This window comes from Ascaphus truei, chromosome 3, assembly GCF_040206685.1.
Source record: "Ascaphus truei isolate aAscTru1 chromosome 3, aAscTru1.hap1, whole genome shotgun sequence".
Classification (NCBI taxonomy): Eukaryota; Metazoa; Chordata; class Amphibia; order Anura; family Ascaphidae; genus Ascaphus; species Ascaphus truei.
The window spans coordinates 389124825-389139828 of record NC_134485.1 but is presented as its reverse complement, the minus strand read 5'-3'; the positions used below and the strand labels follow the sequence as shown (position 1 = coordinate 389139828).

Sequence of the window (15004 nt, the reverse complement as noted above, 5' to 3'; positions counted from 1 at the left end):
CCATTAAAATTCCATGTTCCATGGTATCAAATGTTGCAGAGAGGTCAAGGAGCACTAAAGTCGAACAACCTCTGTCTCTAACTTCAAAAGATCACACCTCTGTTGTAGTAATGGACAAGAGCACAGGGCTCCTCACAGGAACTCATTACATCAAAGATCCAGGTTTGCCATGAGGCCCTGGGGAGTCAGACACCTCAGCAAGTGTTACTTATTCATCTCCATGGAAAAATGGTTTTATTTGATAGGCCTTCTACTGAGAAACATTTGGAGTGGTAATCTGACCAAACAACTGAGTCTATCAGAGACTTCTAGCCCGGTCTGGAAAACAAGGTCAAGCGTGTGTCTATGTGGAGAAAAAACAAGAATCCGCAAATGAAATTCAACATTTTTACTGGTGTTGAAGAAAAGGGATTAAAAACATATATGAAAAGATTCCAGAAAAAAATGTTTGGGAATATCCCAAACAGAACAGTGCATCAAAAAACCTCATGCATGGCTATAAGCAGAAATACATGTGTTGCTATAAACATGTAACGTACGTGCTTGCCACAAACTGGTACCGGACCGCGGGGCTGAGGTGGGGATGCATAAATACCGACCTTAGGCCCCGGAGTCAGGTCCGGAGTGCGGATTCCATAATCAGACATAGCCAGGTCAGGATTGGAGAAGGTAGGGTTAACGTTATCCAGGCAGTGGTCAAGGCAGGCGGCACAGGAGCGGTGGTCGAGGAAACAAGCCGAGGTCATCAACAGGAAATCTTGGGTGAAGGTACTTCAGCACAGGAGGCTAGAACCTTGAGAGAAGCCACTGCAGCGGAGATGCTTCAGCAAAGGTGCTGCAGTGCATCAGGAAAGGCCAGGAGTACACTCCACTTGGAGGAAGCAGGAACCAGAGGTGCAGACACGCCACAGGAAACGCTGGGGGCACCAGCGTAGCCGCTACAGTGCGGCGAAGGCGAAGTCTGCCAGGAACAAGGAAAGCAGCGCTGGGGCTGCTATGCAAGAAAGCCTTGGGATGCCGGGGACTGGAAGCAGGATACAAGGCACAAGGAGCCCAGCAGGCCACACACGGAGTCTGTGACATGCACAGTTACTTGCAACTTGGATTGCAAAGTATATGTCCAGCAACTTCCTGAGGGCGGGGCAGGCACTAAATAGCACAGGAGGCCAATCAGGCCAGAGCTGCACAGGAGGCAGCAGGAGGCAGGTGATTGCAGAAGCAGGGAATAGATTGTCTGGAACCTGCAAAGCTCCGGATAGAAGGGCTCCAGCCAAAGCCAGGAGTGGATTCCTGACAACACATAATATTGTAACAATAAGTGTCGGTTCACATGTAAAGAATGAGATAAGTCCCAGCAAATAAACCTCTAGTCCATGATAATTGAAAGTCCATATAATATATGTGGGTAAAAATATATACAGTGGCTGATGGGAACACAAGTCTGAGTCCGTGAGAGTAGGACCTGGTATAATCAAAACCTCCTCGTCACAGTAATGTATCAGGAAACAGTCTCTGTTAAATTCCAACGTGCTGATAGATCACCGTATGAAAAAGACTTAAGAGGTACTTACGGGATCTCTTGCAAGGTTAAACTGCGGTTGGCGTGCTCCTGCCGATGTCCGGTATGCAGGTAAGTGAGAAAGATGGCAGTGCAAAACCGAAAAATTCACAGAGAGTTGGAAAGTAAGCAGTTCAAAAATGTATTGGCACATAAAGCAGGATTTAAAAAACACTCTTATGCGTTTCGCACCCGATGGCGCTCTACTCTTTGATATGTCTTTTGATGTCCTGGTACGTCAGCAAATGGGAATGACCAGTGACTCCTAGTCCTCTGGAATCCTAGAGGAGAAGAAAAAAAACTGGGACAGGTGTACCAGTGAGACCGCTTGCCAAGCGTCCGTAGCTGCAACCTCTGGTGCTAGCTACTAATGAAAACGTCCAAGCAGAGGTTCCTCCGTTCTTAATGTGTATGCCGTAGTAGCCTGATCAAATGGCTGCAGTCATAAAGACAGGTGAAGGAAGGTGCAAGTCACATGTCTTAGCCAGCCAGGTTCTAATCCACAGATATCCAATAATCCCAGCTGAGTCCCTTGGACATCAGCAGCGACTGCACCGTACTAGAGAGGATATCTGCCTCTAGTTCCTGCAATCACAGGGTTGATCGTGCTGAAAGTCACTGGATGATCTGCATACACCTGTGCCTCAGGGAATCACAGACTGACATGATTTCAAAGTCCCGCATATGGATCGTAACCTTCCACCCCTTCAGTGGCACAAATGGCAGGGTGTGATTACCTGGTGGAAGCTAAGTGCAAACCAATTTACACGTTTTGTAGCTCTCCGCCACTTCGTAAGTGGATGGTTTGCACTGGGGTTGTCTGACTGCATTTATATAGGCCCTCTTAAAGGGACAGTGGTCCATCTTTGAAGCATTCCCATGTTTATGAGTAGCAGAGGAAACAACTTGTGTGAGGCCCAAGGTACTCATTACGCAGAAGAGGTCTCGACCACATTGACATCCACCAAGATAAGCCATTTGGGGTGCTCCAGGACCAAGCCAGCAACAAGGGCTGCAGTTTCCTGCATGAATATCGTCCCATCTCCAAGAGGACACCTATTGAACTCCGAACAGTTATACACTCAAATGATTGAGTTAGCCCCACTGAGAGGGCCCTGAGGTTCAAAGTTGTTTTAAAACAGATTACAACACTCCATCCCCTACAGTCCTGTCTTAAGCCATAACCATAAGTCTTGGAATATCCAGTTGAATCAAAGTTTATAGAACACATGATAGGAAAATGTAGGAAAACACACAGTTATTAGAATGGGATATTTGTACATTCACTCATAGCTTATTTGATGATGGTAACACTTATAAGTTTATTTAGCTAATTTTTATGGCCCATTACAGGTGGTTGATAGTATAATTTACAATAGAGGTGCCATTTTTTTTGCAACAACATATTTGTAGCATATACATATCAGATATTAGGTATATAATGAGTGCTGGCTCATAGTAATTCAAATTTTCGTAGTCATCTGCACAAGCAAAAACACAGAAAGGTTACATCTATGTATCAAGTGTAGCAGGGTATACCTCCTGGCCTCCTGGGGCGCTTATGAAACTCCCCAGCCTTACTCTGGAGGGACTGCGGCGGCCATGTTGGAGGAGGCAGATTGGCAGAGATATATCCGAACTGTAACCCAGGAGACAGTCAGTGCTTGGGGAGGACGTGAAGCACACAGGCTCTCCTGGGAGCCAGTCAGGTATCCCAGGACTAGGACAGTGTTTTCTCCTAGGTCTAAGATAGGCCCTATTCATTGTAGTTTGTGCACCATTGGGTGGCTCATAGCTAAGGACCTTACCAGTAGTGAGGGTTTGGCGACAACATGGAGCGGGAAGGAAGGCGGTAGAGACCAACGTGCCCTTCACAAACCATGTGTTGCAGCTGCCGGTGGTAAGGAGTGAGGGGGGTTTTGTTGGAGGCCCTGCATTGTGGGACACTGCGTCTGCCTCCATAAAGGGAGTCAGGCCAACGTTGCCCGAGCTTCAGAGGAAAGGTACCCACCGGTGCACCAACACCACAAGGAGAGTAGCGCTACCTCTCACACATTCCTGGACATTGTGGGTTATGCGTTACACCCATATATATCTGGGCTTGGCCTCGAAGGAGGGAGAGGGTGTTCTGATATTCTCTATGTAAGAGGAGAGGGGATTGTCATTTGGGTATTATAGTTGCTATTGTTTACATATGTATGTTGTGTGCGTTGTATTATGTTTATGCCATGAGGGTAAAGTTTGCTGTTTATTTACCTTATTGTGTGAGTAATTATTCAGGCGGGTTATAATATTTCCTGGGAGGGGTTATCCCGTCGGTGGCGGGATCCTCACAGGTGGAGGCGCTGCACCCTGCACCCAAAGCTCACTATGTGCAGAGACTGCGGATTTTCTATATTCTACAAAGTTTGGACCTGTGGTGTGCCCTGTCCTGCCGCCTGCACCCCTGTTGCTGATAAGTATATACTTTTTGATTTTTTTCTATACTGTACTTGTTGTAAGTGTGCACACAGCATTTTTTTACCCATTTACTTTGGCTCTACCATTTTCCAGCACCTGAAGACATCATATGACCCATTCTATCTCCCAGCGCCAGCAGGTGTCTTTTGGCATTCCGTACAGTAGCTCCTCTAAGCACATGTGGGCCGTAGTTCACTATTTCTGGAAATTAAAGGAAGTAATGCACTTTTTTTTTGTAATGCAGCCTCGTTCCTGAAGCATAGTTTGTTTTTCTTACAGATAACGGAGTTATCTATTTTCCGGTCGTTGATTAGGCTTCTGTTTTCTCTTCAAAAATCCTATGTGCCGTGTTAATCCATCATTGCCACTCCGGTTTTTAAGGCTTGCTGTCTCAGGAATTTTAAATAGCACCATGATACAGTAGACAGGGTTCAAGAAGTTGGGACCAGAAAAAAACAAAATTGTATTTCTAACTCAATCAGTGCAGACTGCAGTTTTAAAGGAGTGTTGAGCTTAAAGATGGAGAGATTATCGGGTTTAATGCCGAACTTCGCAAACTTTGACATTCGTTCGCATGGACAGATTCCGACTTCGGAACAATTTTTTTAATCAGAGCAAAAGCCATGCTAAAACGAGATTGTGGAAATGAGCAATGTTTCACTGGTGGCGCTATCTAATTCAATTAAATATTCTTAAATAGAATAAGTGAATAAAAGTGAAAAATATAAATATATGCCCATGTGGCGGTAGATGTTGCACACCACGCTGTCTGCTGCCTGAGAAAATCGCCTGCCGCTTGAACATCCGGGAGATCACCACCCGGAAGCACGGAGACGCGAGACGCCGACGGAGCTGAACAGCAGGGGGGAGAGAGTTCTCCAGGTTCCAGCTGTCGGTGTAGATCATTGGATCAAACCGCTTTTATAATTCTAGTACCATGTGAGTGCATTTCAACTTTTTACTTACCATTATAAAGGGTCATATCAGTCTGCACTATGTTCGGTCCTTTATTTACTCTATGAAGGTTCCATTCTTGTGTGTTCCCTGATCACTCGGTCCTGAGGTTATCGTTTGGATATCCTTTCAAAAGAAACCTTTACGTGTATTGAAATTATTTGAAAAATGTGAGTACCATCCATTTGGGGATTGGGAAGATTTAACATCACAATATTGGAAGCATATTGCACTGTCAGATATATGTTTTCTCTTTCATGATTGCGCTCCCCTTCAACATGGAAATCAAAGAATGCTAAAACGAGAGAATGGCTCATCGGGGGATACGTTTTTTCTTTTTATTAAACTGGGCACACTTTTGGGTTCGCGAATTGAATAGTTTGAATCTTAAAAATAAAACAAATACAATACCCTACCTGTTTTGAGTTTTCTTCCATAACCTTTTATAAATCCAAAACCAAAAACTAACCGAGTTCCAGCAAAACCAAAACGAGTTTTAGAAACCAAAAAAAAACCCAGTGAATTTAATGGTGACATGTGATACAGTGATTTAAAAAAACTGTTTTATCATCTGTGTTATAATTTGATATATGCTAAGAAACGTTACAAGTTCAGACCCCACAGAATATAGAATAGATACTGCTCTCATATGGACCAAGTTAGGAGCTCTGAGGGAAAGAATGCTATCATGATTTCAATGTCAGGGGTTAAACCCTTACCCCACCATTATCTTCAGTCAATGTGAAGGGTGCTTCAGGTTCAGACATGAATGAAGATTGAATAGGAACTCCAGGTCTCTTGGTGTATGCCATTTTTAGGGCAAAGATCTTTTGTATGTTTGTTTGTTGTTAAAAGGGAAAAGCTGAAGAGGACACTGCTGTGACATTTTGAGGGTAAAGATTTTTTTGATGGTCTTTCAGGTAGTGATGATTTTTAGGATTTCATCGTCTGAGGTCTTATGGTGGCTGGATGGGGGAATATTTATTTGCATTATAGGGCAATTTTGGCACATAACATTCAAGGCACTTAAGGATTACTATCAAGGAGATTTTGAAGACTCAGATTGGGCTCTGAGTCCTTTTTTTCTTAACCCCTTCACTGCTATTGAGGCAAACAAAGTACCCATTAAGAGGTACAGAGCAGGACTTTTTGACCATTTAGGTTAAAAAAATGTACTTATGACATTTATTTTTTAAGTTTGAATGTTTATGAATCTTATGTCATTGAAGCCTTTTAAGCCAAGGTGGTAAGTCCCCTTTGAAGTGTAGATCTCCCTTGGAGGGTTAACCTTATACATACTTATACAATCACTTAGATTGTAAGTTATTTGGGGCAGGGTCCTCTTTTTGCCTTATGTTGTCATTTACCTGTTGCCCTTATTCCCATTGTTTGTAATTTATTTACCTTGTAATGCAATTTTGTAAAGTGCTGCGTTCACGGTTAACGCTATATAAATAACATTATACATACTGTACTTTAGCAGTTAGTAAGGAATTGCATTACCGTTAGCTTAGTGTTTGTGGATATTAGAAAATCATTAATGAATACATTGAAAATGCCTTGATGACCATTGGACCTCTATCCATATTTTGGTCATATTATGGTCAGTGTTTTCATATTGCTGTCCTAGAATGTGCCCCAAAAATGATTGACTTCGCAAGATGAAAATTTTGAATAGAAAATGTAACATGTGAATAAGTAATTAGGTCAAATGAAACACATTTACATACAATTTTAATTTCCCTTGATTATTGTTTTTGCTTGCATGACTGAAGTAACGTTCAAGTGAAAACATATAATAGTTCATTGAATTTGGTAACGCAGGTATTATAAGAGAAAACACCTTTTCCTGCAGAGAAACACGCTTTGGACCATACTTAGGGTGACCATGTTTGTCCCGGCTAAAACCACGATAAATGTAAGGCATGCGCAATAATGAGCGCCGACTGCGCATGTGCGAACAGCGAGTGCCGACTGTGCATATGTGAATGGCGATTGCAGACTGCACATGCGCGCTAAGTATTTTGCCTGCTGCACATGTGCGATCGGTATTTGCTGGCAGCTTATGCGCAAGCACGATCAGCACTTGCCGACGTCACATGCGTATGCTCGATCGGAGCTTACCGGTCCAGCAAGCGTCAATCTCGCATGCACGTTTGGCAAGTGTCGGTCGTGCTTGCACACAAGCGGCACACAAGCGTCGATCACGCATGTGCGGCCAGCACAGAGAAAAATCGAGACAGTGGCCAGGAATGTTGGGACCCGAGGCAAACGGGTAAATACCGGGACAGTCCCAGCTGTACCAGGAAGTCTGCATCAAACGTACTGCATCTACCCATTACATTCTAGAATAGTGCAATCAACTTCAACTTGCTTTTTACTGCAGCATGTTCATTTTACGGGAGCACAGTTCTAAGACAAATCCTGCTCCTATAATGGTGCAGTGGATTATAGATTTTGAAAAATCAACATTTTGTAAACAACAGTGTAATTGACTTCCTTAACCCTTTGTGCAGGGCCGGTTTGATGGCGGTGACATCAGTGTGGATACACCTGGCCCGGCACTTACAGAGGCCCTGCGCTCTCCCTTGACCTAACTTCCAGAATCACAATTTAAATGTTGTGGTGGTTAAATTAACCACCACAACTTTTAAACTGTGTTTACCAGAGTTCGGCCAAGGGAGAGCGCAGGACTACCACGCGTCGCCTTGATGACACAACGTCACATGACATCATCACATGATGTGAGGGTGAGCAAGAGGCCCTGCATGCGATGTGACATCGCATCGTCAATGCGACGCATCATTTCGTGGTAGTAAGAGGAGATGCAGGCTCTGGCATCTGAAGCGCCCGCTTTGTCAGATATAGAATGACCCCTTTAATCATAACCCCCCTCCTAAAGGGTTACCAACATGGCTATTGTATGCTGGGCCCTACCCTGTGTTGGTATGGTGATCCAGACGTCACGCAGGGGTAACGCGTCACTTCCGGTCCGGCCCGTCGCGTCACTTCTGGTTTAGCGATCGATCGCAGAATGGATCCACACGGGCTCTGGGGCATTCAGGGTACACTTCTGAACTGCTGTGTGTTCACTCTACGCGTTTTGCTGGCTTAGCAGCTTCGTCAGGAGTTCGAACTCGACCTCGGGAGTGGGGTGGATGGTGAACACTGAAGCTGCGCATCGATATTTACGTGTCTATGCACATGGTGCTTATGTGAGTGCAATAAGAATTGCTTTTATCAATATATTTCAGTGAACATGCAATGTTGCACTAAAGGTGTCATTTTTTCTATTGAGGGTTTGTTCTGCTGATACCTGGGACCTTATGTCAAGCAAGTCCTCCTTTCATACTGCTGAGTCGACATCATTGTATCCACTTCTATCCACTGCTGAACCTTTATTGGGAGATTGTGAGTTCCCAATCGTTATTCCTATATAGATTGCTGAATCTGTTTAAAGCATACTACACTATTATATATTTTTTTCCCCACATATGGTGACACCTGCGCTCCCCACAAGCTTCTCCCTACCATCCAAGACAGGAGGAACTGGATCTTCTCCAAAGAGGGTTGAGCAGCGAAGTTTACCATTCATATTTTCTTTTATTTATGAGCACTTTGAATAATTGGTTTTATTAATATTAATCACTATATATTTATTTATTGCACCTCTATTAGAAGCGCCTCACATTTTTTGTTTTACATTCTGCAGTGGCTGCCTGAATAAAGATCCCTTTTTATATACTCCTGCTTAAGTAACAGTCTATTGGGTAGGAGTGTTAGAGATATCTGTTGTGGTGGGGACTGTCTTCAGGATCCTGAAGCCTACTGCGACTGGAGGCGCTGATGGCACCAAACGGAGTCTGAGGATCACCAAAAGCCTGTCCTGTTTCTCCATACCATCACAGACGCTCATCTCTCCTGGACCCTCACAGGTATTTAGCACCACACACCTGTATCCAGAGCAAGATCTCCCAGAGGGGGGTGGAAGCAGCGCTACATATGTCGGTTATAAAAATACAGTGCAACATTATTAATATGTGTATGAGCGGTCCCTGTCCATGGGCACACGAATAAATAACCGTTGTACTTCAAAAGTTCCTGGCGCCCATTATTCTACAGCCTTGCTACCTCATCGCCCAGCCGCCTGAATCCAGCCCCTGAGTCAAGGTAACACATGCGGAGTAGCGATATAATGCACACCGATGTAATCTCCATAGAAGCCGGACAGGGAGGGTTACATACAGACATATATATTCAGGAATACATATTTGAAATAAATATGTATTCCATAAATACACTCCATAAATGGAATACATATTTAGACACCCTGCCTATTCAACAGAGAGGTAGCATATCAAAAATCTTGGTGCCTCCACAATAAAATGAGATCTCTAAAACTGCCAAACATTCCAGGCATTAAAAAGCATATAACAGATGCCTACTAGAGGTACAACTTAAACTTGATTATCATTATTAATTAAGGTAATTATATATCATTTAAAATCATCTTTATTAAATTACTAGTTGAAAGTACCCAGTGTTACTCGAAAATTCTAAGAAACCTAAAAATACTCAAATTTATAAATGAATAAATGTTTTAGTTTCTTAATGCGACGTCCCCTGCTAAAACAACAACAACTCCACCCATAATAGTTTCATTGCCTCTGAGGTCCTGAATTGTTCGATCGAGAGCCTCTATCCTAATGCATGTTTGTGGGACATTGTACTCTCGTCCCAAACAATGATCTCGCTTTCTTGAAGAACTTTGGATTCACCTGTATTTTTTGCTAATGTTTCAAATTGGATTTTCAGAGTGACCAAGCTTAAGTGGTAGTTTGAGGGTTGTGTGATGGGATCATGTCATTTGTGATGTCATCAGTATGTCACTGCCGATGCCATTTGTGATGTGGTGTCATCAGTGATGTCATTTGTGAATTGTATCCAAACAGACAAAAATCTGCTCTTTGGTCTTATCATGCAAAATTTGATTACGATATCTTAAGAGGTGTTCAAATGCAAAGCAAACAGACAAACAACTTTCCAAAATATATAGTAGATATATTTTAATCATCCATATATAACCCATACGCATGTCACTACCATTGGTTCATTTTGATCCGATGACAGAGGCTGCCCTTTGAAATTATTAGAACTAGGAGTTTAAATTATATCTACTTCTTTCACTGGAAAATTCAAGCTGGAAAGAATAATGTAAATAGTATTATTTTCCCTATTTTTTCTTTTAAACAACTTGATTCTTTTTTGGTGCACATTGTTAGGTAATTTTTTTTTTACATTTGTTTGCAATGCACAAACACATAACATATAACGTCTTATTGCATAAAAATACAACCTTTATCAGTCAAAAGAGTTACCTTTCGAGAAGACAATAGATTACAGGCTTTCAGTATCCATGGAATTGCATTTAGTAACATGATGTCCTGAAAGACACAGTGGTAAAGTAATCAGTGACAATTGAGTGAATTCTCCTGAAATTCTATCCCAGGGCAAATAAATTGTAAGGTGTGTGTGTCTTTACTATGATATTGACACAGCTTGTAGAAGATCACAGCTTGGAATGTTTATCTGCCAATCAGGTTTTCCTGTTTCCTTCTTCACTCAGGACTCCAACATGAGTCAACGGGTCCTGGACATTAGTAGCCCTGGGAAAGAACAGAGCTGAAAAATATTCGTTTATCTTTCCCAGGGATGGAACTTTGGGGAAAACCGATTATCGCTTTACGTCCTTGTGCAAAAATCTACCCAATTAAACAATGCAAATATGTGTTTCTGATATAGCAGTGACAGTCTACTCAGTATTGTATGTAGAATGTTTCAGGCAAACGTCCCTGCCCCACAAATCTTGCAGCCCAGTTTTGGGTCTCAAGAAAAAAAAATATATAGAGTGACTTATCTACAGAAGAAGACACTAGGATTTGAAAGCAGTTATGTTAACCATAGGCCTTTAATTACCTATTCAATTAGCAAAAATGTGGAAAAACATTTACACTGGACAAGACATGGGGTCACTCCAGTGGAGTCTACATTGAATGATTTCAGAGCATTCCTTCCAACTGACTTCAGGTTACCTGTGCAATAGAAACCTGGGATTGTGTTTCTTCAGGTTTATACCAAACCTGTTAACAGACCAGCACAATTGAATACGAAACCAGCCTACTCATCATAATCCTCAAATCAGTTGAATCTTTAGGTCGGGTCCCCAGTGGTCACAGCGGCGCGCGTGCGCCGAATACCAGACACTCACCTCTAGTCAGGCGGTAGCTCCTGACCCAGAAGCTCCTCCAGTGTGTGCTCCCCTGTCACGATGGCGCATCCGCCGGCAGGGAAGACAAGAATTTTGTCTTCCCGTGCCACGACGCAGTCACGTGCTCGCGGGCAGCCAATGGAAGGGAAAATATGCCCCGCCATGGCCGTGCCCCCCCCCGTCCTGGCCGCTCCCCTTGCACATACCATCGCTCTACTACAGATCGCAGCTGTAATCTGTGCATGCGCAACCAGGCCCGCGTGCAGCAGTGAGCACTGGGGCCTTAGCCTTAGACTGGTGGCCCACAAACAATTATTAGCTGTCTATATAAAACTAGGTGGCTGGAAAAGACAGAGGTGGCTGGCAGGTTTCCTACATTGGTCGATAGTTTTGTGATTAGGCTAAGATTATAGTACTTACTTGCGCGTGACGGACAGCATAGCCTCGTGCATGCCTGTTGCCCGAGCGATGTGAAAACTGAGCTGCAGGCGATTGGGGAGGCATGGCGGAGGTGTCAAAAAGCTGGTTCGCCATCATTGGCTGAACCGCTCACGTGATGCGGACGTAATGCGGCCATGCTTGAAAAGACTAAAGCTGTCTCTCTGTCAGGGTCTCCTAGACCTCCTGCCTAGCCATAGTTCTTCTTTGTCCACTGGGTGTGCTGCTGTCTTGTTTCCTCTGGGTTCCTCTGTCTGCCTGTCTGTCTTCTTGTTGCTCCTGTCTCTGCCCTTTATAGCTTCTGCTTCCTGGTTGGTTCAATTGCCTTTGCTTGAAGTCAGACTCCTAATGCACACGCCTCTGATTCCTGATCTGTTTCTGTACCTGTACCTGTATTATAGAAGTTTGTTCACAGTAAAAGCCCTTGCTGGTAATCTGGCTTGTCCCTGTTTGTTCCTGTTCTCAGTCCCTGCCCCCAGACCTGTCCTTGCTCCCCTGTCCTGTTCCAGTCTCCTCATTGCCGACCTCTGCTTGTTTCCTGACTTCGCTACCTGCCACCTGCCTCAGACCTCTGCTTGTACCTGACTTCGCTACCTGCTGTCTGCCTCGGACCCCTGCTTGTGACCCCTACTACGCTCATGCTGTTCCGGCCACCGAGATCCTACCCGCCACAGGAGTCTCCCGTGACACTCTCATTTTAATCTGCTCTGTAACTGTTACATACGCCTATAACATACAGTTAGATCCGGAAATAATTGGACACTAATACAAGTTTGTTATTTTGGCTGTGTACCAAAATAAATTAAAGTTACAGTTAAATAATGAATATGGGCTTAAAGGGCAGTCTATCAGCTTTAATTTGAGGGTATTCACATCCAAATTGGAGAAAGGGTTTAGGAATTACATCTCTTTAATATGTAGCCCCCTCTTTTTCAAGGGACCAAAAGTAATTGGACAATTGACTCAAAAGCTGTTTCATGGACAGGTGTGGGCTATTCCTTTGTTATTTCATCATCAATTAAGCAGGAAAAAGGTCTGGAGTTGATTCCAGTTGTGGCATTCGCATTTGGAAGCTGTTGCTGTGAACCCACAACATGCGGTCAAAGGAGCTCTCATTGCAAGTGAAACAGGGCATCCTTAAGCTGCAAAAAAAAAAAGAAGAGAGATAGCAGGAACATTAGGAGTGGCCAAATCAACAGTTTGGTACATTCTGAGAAAAAAAGAACGCACTGGTGAGCTAAGCAACACAAAAAGGCCTGGACGTCCACGGAAGACAACAGTGGTGGATGATCGTAGAAGAACACTCTCCAGGAGGTAGGCATATCATTATCCAAGTCTACCATAAAGAGAAGACTTCACGAGAGCAAATACAGAGGGTTCACCACAAGGTGCAAACCATTCATAAGCCTCAAGAATAGAAAGGCCAGGTTAGACTTTGCCAAACAATATCTAAAAAAGCCAGCCCAGTTCTGGAACAGCATTCTTTGGATAGATGAAACTAAGATCAACCTGTACCAGAATGATGGGAAGAGAAAAGTATGGAGTAGGCTTGGAACGGCTCAGGATCCGAAGCATACCACATCATCTGTAGAACACGGTGGAGGCAGTGTGATGGCATGGGCATGCATGGCTTACAATGGCACTGGGTCACTAGTGTTTATTGATCATGTGACAGAAGACAGAAGCAGCCGGATGAATTCTGAAGTGTATAGGGATATATTATCTGCTCAGATTCAGCCAAATTCAGCGAAGTTGATTGGACGGCGCTTCACTTTACAGATGGACAATGACCCAAAACATACTGCAAAAGCAACCCAGGAGTTTTTTAAGGCAAAGAAGTGGAATATTCTGCAATGGCCGAGTCAATCACCTGATCTCAACCCGATCGAACATGCATTTCACTTGCTGAAGGCAAAACATAAGGCAGAAAGACCCACGAACAAACAACAACTGAAGACAGCTGCAGTAAAGGCCTGGCAAAGCATCACAAAGGAGGAAACCCAGCGTTTGGTGATGTCCATGCGTTCCAGAATTCAAGCAGTCATTGCCTACAAAGGATTCTCAACAAAGTATTAAAAATAAACATTTTATTTATGATTGTGTTAATTTGTCCAATTACATTTGAGCCACTGAAATAAGGGGACTGTGTATGAAAATGGTTGCAATTCCTAAACGTTCTATACGATATTTTTGTTCAACCGCTTGAATTAAAGCTGAAAGTCTGCACTTCTATTGCATCTCGGTTGTTTCATTTCAAATCCATTGTGGTGGCTTACAGAGCCAAAATTATGAAAATGTTGTCAGTGTCCAATTATTTCCGGACCTAACTGTATATTATATCTTACTGTGCATGCAATGTCTTGTATATAATGTATACCTTGTTCACTTATGTAACTGTGTATTCGTAACCATGTATTTGTCATCATAACCCTGTGCCCAGGACATACTTGAAAACGAGAGGTAACTCTCAATGTATTACTTCCTGGTAAAAAATGTATAAATAAATAAGACAAAAAACATTTTGTCTTTTCAAAACGCGGTCGCGCCATCGCGCTCCGCCATGCGCACTAGAGGCGGCCTCATAGAGATTCTGCTAATTGTTTTTGTCGTGAGCGACAGCGCACGGACTATAATCCAAGCCTTACACATTGACCAAAACAGCAAAAAGAGCTGGGGTAAATAATGATATATAATTGTGTTAGACTTTTGTTGGAAAGATGTTTCTGTACAGTAAAAAGTGATGGGGACAACAACATCATCAGGCAAGAAGAGGGTTATCAACGTTCAATCAAGTCTGTTATTGGTATAATTATGATAATTGATGGTGGGAGGGACTAGACTATTCCTCCTGGCTGGCAGGGAGGACAAGAGACTAACAAATTTGTTTCTGCAATTATAAGTTTGTAAACTCTTTATACACCCTGGCACCCTCCTCACCTCTTCTCTACTCACTTCATCTTCTGTACAACTCCATTTCTCTCTAGTGACTAGTCCATTGCTAAACTCTGCAAACTCATATTCAGGACATTTTGCTATCCAGACAAGCCAAAACATTCCTCACAAGGTCCCTGGTTAAAAAAAAAAAGAAAAAAAAAAGGACATTATTGTGTTATGATATAGGGGTGTGACAGCACTCAGCTGACACTGCATTGTAAAACAAGTAAGCACATTGAAATTGTATTTACGGAATATAAAATACGTGTAGCACTGCTTCCCCCCTCCCCCCCCCCCAACCCCTCTGGGAGATCTTGCTGAAGCTACAGGTGTCATGGTGCTAAATACCTGTAAGGGTCCAGGGGATGCCGAGGGTCCGCTTTGGTATGGGG

General features: G+C 43.3%; 1 long non-coding RNA gene across 1 annotated transcript in view; it reads right to left on the bottom strand.

The window, feature by feature from the left end:
* The window catches only part of LOC142491165 (uncharacterized), a 40206-nt gene extending 25466 nt beyond the window's left edge, over positions 1-14740 (bottom strand). The window contains exons 1-2 of the long non-coding RNA XR_012800320.1: positions 14631-14740; positions 10351-10416 (exon numbers count right to left, since the gene is read on the bottom strand). This is a non-coding gene — a long non-coding RNA (uncharacterized LOC142491165). The remainder of the gene's footprint in view (positions 1-10350; positions 10417-14630) is intronic.
* Positions 14741-15004: the final 264 nt, after the last annotated feature.